At 37.5% G+C, this 6,914-nt stretch overlaps 1 long non-coding RNA gene across 1 annotated transcript; it reads left to right on the top strand.

Moving 5' to 3' along the window:
- The first annotated feature begins 1,617 nt into the window (after window positions 1-1,617).
- On the top strand, window positions 1,618-5,891 carry LOC103601270. Its single transcript, XR_551441.1, has 2 exons — window positions 1,618-1,772; window positions 3,613-5,891. It is a non-coding gene; the product is annotated as an uncharacterized LOC103601270 (long non-coding RNA).
- Window positions 5,892-6,914: the final 1,023 nt, after the last annotated feature.

Genomic DNA, 6,914 nt, shown 5'->3' with positions numbered 1-6,914 from the left:
AATTTCACCTAAAATGAAAAAGAGATTGTTTTCAATGTCATTTAGTTTTTTTGTTGTTTTTCTAAGTTTCTGCTTATTCCCAGGTCCATAGGGCTATGGAAATGTGAATAGATTTTTTTATTCTCCGTCCCTGGACAACAGCCTCCAAACTGGCAGTAGTCTTTTAGCTGTAGCATCTCAAGGTCCATGATATAGGAAGGAAAAAAACAAACCAACCAAGACTTTTTTGTCAGTGTTTTCCAGATTGAGTTTCCTATTTTGACAATTAGCATCTCCCTTAAAATGAAAACATTCTAAGTGAAGGAGGAAAGAACAACAACTAACTACTCCCTGTGTAGATTAAAAGTGGGACCAGTCGCATGCGTTCAGAAAAGGGGGATAATTATCTGCCTTCTTCTGGAAGGGACATTACTGGTCATTCTCTTTCATTTGAGTACTAGGATCAGAGGTGCTAGGCTTCTTACCAGTTTGTAATTCCTCTTGTGGATACAAGTGATTATTAGAACTGAGGACTTTGTTGACAATGCAGTGAGCAAATATAGGCACGTAGCCTTTTTGTACAAATTTCTGAGGTGTACTTTCTAACAAAGTTTTTCTTCATTTTTTAAAGTTCTTTTTTCCTTTTTTTTTGTCTACCTGGGTCAAGAAGATCATCTTCGAGATCTGAAATTCTTCTGCTTGCTGTAGCCTGCTGCTTAAGCTCTCTGTTGTGTTTTTTATTTCATTGAGTGAAATCTTCCATTTCTAGGAGTTCTGCTATATTCTTTTTTAAGGTATTAATCTCTTTGTAAATTTCCTCTTTCATATCCTGGATATTTTTTCTTGTTTCATTGTGTTCTCTAATTGAGTTCTTCTCTCTCTGAGTTTTCTTAAGATCATTGCTCGGGATTCCTTTTCAGGCATTTCAAGGTTTTCTGGCTCTATGGTGTCTGGTACTTGAGAATTACTGTATTCCTTCAGTGGTGTCATATTTTCCTGTTTATCCGGAGTTCTAGTATTTTTTTGTTGTTGATGTTTGGTCATCTGGTAGGGTACTTGTTTCTTCTATTACTCGAGTGGGCTGTGAGAAAAAAGACTTCCTCCTCTATTTGTAGGCTCTGCTGGTGACTCTTCTTGTATCGGCGCAGTTGAGTGTGCAGTGGGGTGCCTGTAGGGTGGCCCTGGATGCTACTGTGGTGGTGAGTCACCCTTGCAGTGGCAGTAGGTGTGGCAGTGGCTGTGGTTAACCACCTTGGCTCCTGGTCGTGCGGAGGGCGGGCCTCTCCAGGGCTCCGGTGTGGGCCCAGGGCTGTGGCACACAGGATGGAGCTCACCTCAGCTCCTGGTTGTGTGGTCTGTAACCAAGTTTATTTAAACTTCTCTGCACATGTGTGTATGTATGTGTTTTCACTGGAGAAGAGACTGAAAAAAGGTAGAGAAATTTGAGTCACCCTCAGACTCCATCTGTGCTAGAAAATGGGCTGTCAAAGTAATATATTCAGAAAGACATAAAGTAGCCCTTTTTCTTTCTTCCAAGAGTGATAAGTATGACATGATATGGAGTTACAGCAAAGACAAACAGACTACAGAGGCCTCCAGGTTAATTTTTTCTTTAATTTTGTGTTTGTTTGTAGTGCTCTTCATAGCTGCCATGATATAGTTTTACGAAGAAGCTACTTGGGAAGTTGGGGCTTTAGTATTGTTGGTGGATATGAAGAGAACCACACCAATCAGCCTTTCTTCATTAAAACTATTGTCTTGGGAACTCCTGCTTATTATGATGGAAGATTAAAGTGAGTCTTGTTCTAATTACTGATGTGATTCATGTTTGTTATGCTGGATGGGATATGGACCAGGGATCAGCATCAAATTCAGACTGCTGTTTTGTAAATAAAGTTTTATTACAGCACAGCCATGCTCACTGGTTCATGTGCTGTCTGAGGCTGCTTCCACGCTACAGCAGCAGAGTTGAGTCATTGTGGCAGAGACAGTGTGCCTAAGATATTTACCATCTGGCCCTTCACAGGAGAATTTTGCTGACCCCTGATCTAGACTGAAGCATTATCTTTACCCTCTTGTCACTTACAGCTATAGTTTTATTTATCTAGTGACAGGAACTAAACCTGAGTCATTTGAGTGGACACATTGTGACGTGACAATGAGCTCTGAGCAATTTTTCCACATAACCTTCTCAAGTCCCATCCTGTCATTAGATGACTCTGCTTTATTTTTCTCCACAGCACTCATCTACCTGACATTGTATTTACGCAGGCTCCAGGAGGGAGGGATTTTGTTGCATTTATTGTTATATCCCTAGCAACCGTAACAGTGCCTTACATATAATAAAATCTCAATAAATATTTGATGAATGAATGTTCCATAGCTCACAGTGTGCCTTACAGTGCCAAGTGCTGTGCATGCATTACTTAATCTTAACAACCCTATGAGGTAAGTGCATTATTATTCCTGTTCTGCAAACAAGATAAGTCAGGATTGGAGAGGCTAAGAAACTTGCCCAAGATCAAACAGCTGAGGGTGGTTAGCTGGCATTCCAACCCAGGACTGTCTGACTGCAGAGCAGTAGCCTTTAACCCCTCTGCTAACAGCCACCACTGGGCAGAAAGTACTCTCTCAACCAGTGTGCAGCTTCTTTTCAAAGCTCAGGCACTGGGAGAAGAAAGAGAAAATGTCACGTTAAGAGATTGTCACCAACAGAGAGGGGATGGGTGGTTGTAAGTTCTCAGTGCCTAGTTTTTGGTGGAAGAACTAGTTCTTAAAAAGTAAATGTTGACATACTAGTCAGAATGCTGCACAAATGGAGAGTTTACACTGTTTGCAAAGAGAAAGTGACATCTAAATAATATTGTGAAAAGTTGATTAGGAGTAGTATGTTCCAGATCAGCCTATATTGATAAAGAGGAAAAAATCATAATTTTAAGTAGGAAAGAGTAGAGATAAAATGAATTAATCATTCTCTTAGTTAAGTTACTTGACTAGTTTCGGCCTCAGTTAATTAATTTATAATTTGCATTCCACCTACTTCCAAAAAGAAATCGAAGTATTTAACAATAAAATAGCATATTCATTCATGTTACAAACTAAAGACCAAAATACATAAGGATAATTATGATTATAATTATCATAAAGATAGAAAGGTCTCAGATTCATCATCCATTTGTTACAATTCTGCTTAGAGGACAGTGAGTGGCAGTAGCTGAAAGAAGAGGAAGTATGGGTCTTACTCAATTTAATTGCAACCTTCAGATGTATGAGCTCTAAAAATGAATAGAGAAAGAACAGTCCAAATAATAACCAACCCTCTCCAAATGCATGATTTGGTGTTTTTTTAAAGAGAGAGCAAATTTACTCTCCTGATTGTATTTTGCTTAAGCTAATATGAAAATTATTCTGCTTGTTCTAAAAATTCACTTACCAGTTGTGGGAGGGGTTGGCACAGGGGTATCGTTGGTTGGCAAGGGAAAGCCAGCATATGCTTAAACATTGTCCCAGATGTTTCTCAAAGTAGATAATAAACCCTAGTCATTGATCTCCAGGCTTAACAAATCTCAATTGAGGTAATGTTTTTAATACCATGAAAATAGTAACATGCTGTTTCTATTTCTGTTTGTCTAGGTGTGGAGACATGATTGTGGCTGTAAATGGCCTGTCAACAGTGGGCATGAGCCATTCTGCATTAGTTCCAATGTTGAAGGAGCAGAGGAACAAAGTCACTCTGACAGTTATTTGTTGGCCTGGCAGTCTTGTGTAGATTTTTGAAATTGGTTTTGAATCTCGCATCTTTCTTTTTTGGGTTTTTGAAAGAAAATCCTTTGGTTTCATTGTGTTTCTGGTTGTTAGGAGCTACTGACACACAGCTGGTATACACAGGGCCAAAAACCACTAAAATTGTTCTTTTGTTTTTATTTAAATGGTTTCCTATTAGCTACATTTCTTTTAGCTTGGAAATAGTCTTCCACTAACCATTGTGAGTTTATATTTTCAGAATTCAGACTCTCAGTTGTCAAAATGCTACCTATAATAATGAATGCAACCCACCCAAACTGTGACCCAACCAGGTGGATTAAAGAACTTCTGGTCATTATTTTCAGTAACTGCATCATAAAATGAGTTACGTATCCCCCAAGACTGGTGTCAGTGAAGTCAGTCACAATAGCATCTACTGCCACCATCAAGCCAATGCCACGAATAGATAGATTTTAAATTGGGGTGGTTATTGTCCCCATTTTTCATTGGTGCCAACATTTCAAAACTTCATACCGTTTATGAAGTGATTTTCTGGTTTTTTTTTTCTACTGCAAACTCTCAGTGCTCATAGATAATGAAGACATAAGTCTGACACCACTGAAGAGATTTTTTAAAAATAATGTACTGTTATTAGAATAGTAGAGAATAAAAGGTGATGTTATCCAATGACAAAGGGATTTGGAAGATAATTATAGTTTAGTGCTAGAGATGGGAAAAGATCGTTGACTTGAACAGTCTAAAAGCATTAAAGGTTCATTTCCAAAGGAGTGTTTTGTTCTATAGGAAAATTTTGAAGCAGATTTTGCTAAAAATCATTTCTAGACTTTGTATCATACTTATCAGCTGATTTATACAATTAAACTAGATAATAAAGATAAAACCATATTGCTGTTAAATAAACACACATATATCACCCTAAGTAGGAGAAGGGAGACCACCTTATTTTATTTTTATTTGATTCAGATAAGAGTCCTTGAGTGTTTAGAAACCCTTATTTTTCCCATTATTTCTTATGAACTTGTTTCCAGTAAGAGACTGAAAAGTTCTGGTTTTTATCTGTAGTCGTAGATTTTAGATGTTAATATCTGTCAGTCAGCTCTTGGTCACTAAGCTATTTCATATATTTTGAAATGTTATTCAAAACTATGACTAACCCATTTTGTTTGTCCTTTATTCAACATGGTTGTCCTTTGGAGAGCTCAAAGAAGTGAATAAGAGAAAAATGTCTTTACCTTCTTCACATTAAGATACTTGAAAAGTTTCATTTGGAACCCTAGTTTAGAATCTGAACTAATTTACAAGTGACCTCCATAATAAATGGTTCCATAATAAATGGTATTGATACTCAGAGAATGTATTTCACAATACTACAGTATATTATGAAGCATGACCACTTTATTTTCAAACTTAGCAATTGCATTGCTGGGATTTATTGTATCTGTCGCATGTCACTGATTATTCCAGTTAGTTTTATAATGATTTTATTAAACCTGTCTCTTTGGAATAAATAAGAAATGGCAACAGTAATTGCTGCTGACTCATTCAACCCCTTAGCTACACTGTATGGTCAACATCTAACCAAGATACAGTGGAATGTCCCACACAGTATATTACTGTTATGTGATGATTGGCTTCTGAAGCAACTTGATATTCTAATTGACATGGAACAAGTTTTTTTTTTTTTCTTCTGCTCCCCAAATAGAATTTTATAACCGACTTTGCTATTTTTTTAAACAGTTTGTAAGAATGTGTCATTTCTTGGGGAGTGGTCATCCATCAACAAATATCTTACCTGCTACTTTGTTATATGTAAAATACTTACATTGAGCCCAGTGGGTATAATGAGTATTTTGAAAGAAGAAATTTTTTCAATATTATTTTTATCATCGAAATCTTGGAATCAGCTTAAGCTATAGGTTTTATTATAAAAGACTAAGCTTTTTGGTCAGAATGATATTTGGTGATGGAAACTTGTTCATAATTTATTACTGTTGAAATATTTGGATTTTCTCATTTAACCCCTTATAATTAAATATTTGATTTGTTCTGTGCCTTCATTTTAAAGTACTTCAGGGTTTTTCAGATGTGTTTAAATAATGGTGTGATAATCATTCAGGATGGAAATAAAAGTCATCCTTTCCACAATAGTGACTTTGTCTCTTTTATTGAACAGCAGATATTAACTCAATCTGTGATTTTGTTTTTGTTTGTGACGCTGCTGTCCTTACAATATGCCAAGCTTGAAACTTCGGAATCACAAAGTCAACTTCTTTTCACTCCTGTAGGCAGAACATATACGATCTGTATTGACTCTTGGAGTTTTTACCTACACAGTGCCTGTAGACCTGCTTTATCCAATACATGATGCTGTTGAGTACCTGAGATGTGGCCAGTGCTACGTGTTGAAATGATAAAATATGTTATTAAAATAACATGTAAAATTGACTTCACCAGGCTCTTTACTTTTTCTAATGTGGTTACTAGAAAATTTTAAATTGCATTTGTGGCTCACCTTATATTTCAGTTAAATGGCCATGGCCCCCTCACCTCTTTATTGTCATAGCATTTGCCAAGGCAGGCAGTCCTGACATTGTGGTTTCTGTTCTTCCTATGGCTTTGATCATTCCTTGCATGAAAACCAAAATTTTATTAACAGAGAAAGTTGTCTTCTGATTTTCTAGTGAATTAAGTTCAAACCAAGGCCTCTGTGGTCTGACCCCTAATCCAGTGTTCCAGATGGCTTCACAACCCCATCCACCCTCTGTTACTCCAGCAGGCTCCTCAGAACCCCCTAGCTCCTGCTTCCAACACACGCTCATAGTATTTTCTTGAGCAGTAGTGCTTTCCCTTCTCTGCAAGTTCACATTGTTCCCATGCTCGGAGGCACGACTTGAATGCTGCCCCATCTACCTCCCTCGACTTCACTCCCCACTGTCCCTCTTGGATGAATCTCAGTCGGCCTTTATATTTCCATGTATAATGGCCTCATCACTTGCTCCCTAATTATTGTCATAATTTTAAGCTACGTTTGACAGCCATCTTGCAATTTTGACTACCACTGACGCCCTAATCTGCAGCCCCACAGTTAATAGACTGAATATCCTGTTGCTTTAGGGCACCTAGATCTCAGCACCTCCAAAACTGCAATCTGTGTTTTCCCGAGCATTTGC

This window comes from Galeopterus variegatus, unplaced genomic scaffold (genome assembly GCF_000696425.1).
Source record: "Galeopterus variegatus unplaced genomic scaffold, G_variegatus-3.0.2 Scaffold3658, whole genome shotgun sequence".
NCBI classification, from domain to species: domain Eukaryota; kingdom Metazoa; phylum Chordata; class Mammalia; order Dermoptera; family Cynocephalidae; genus Galeopterus; species Galeopterus variegatus.
This window is presented reverse-complemented; position numbering and strand designations above follow the sequence as displayed.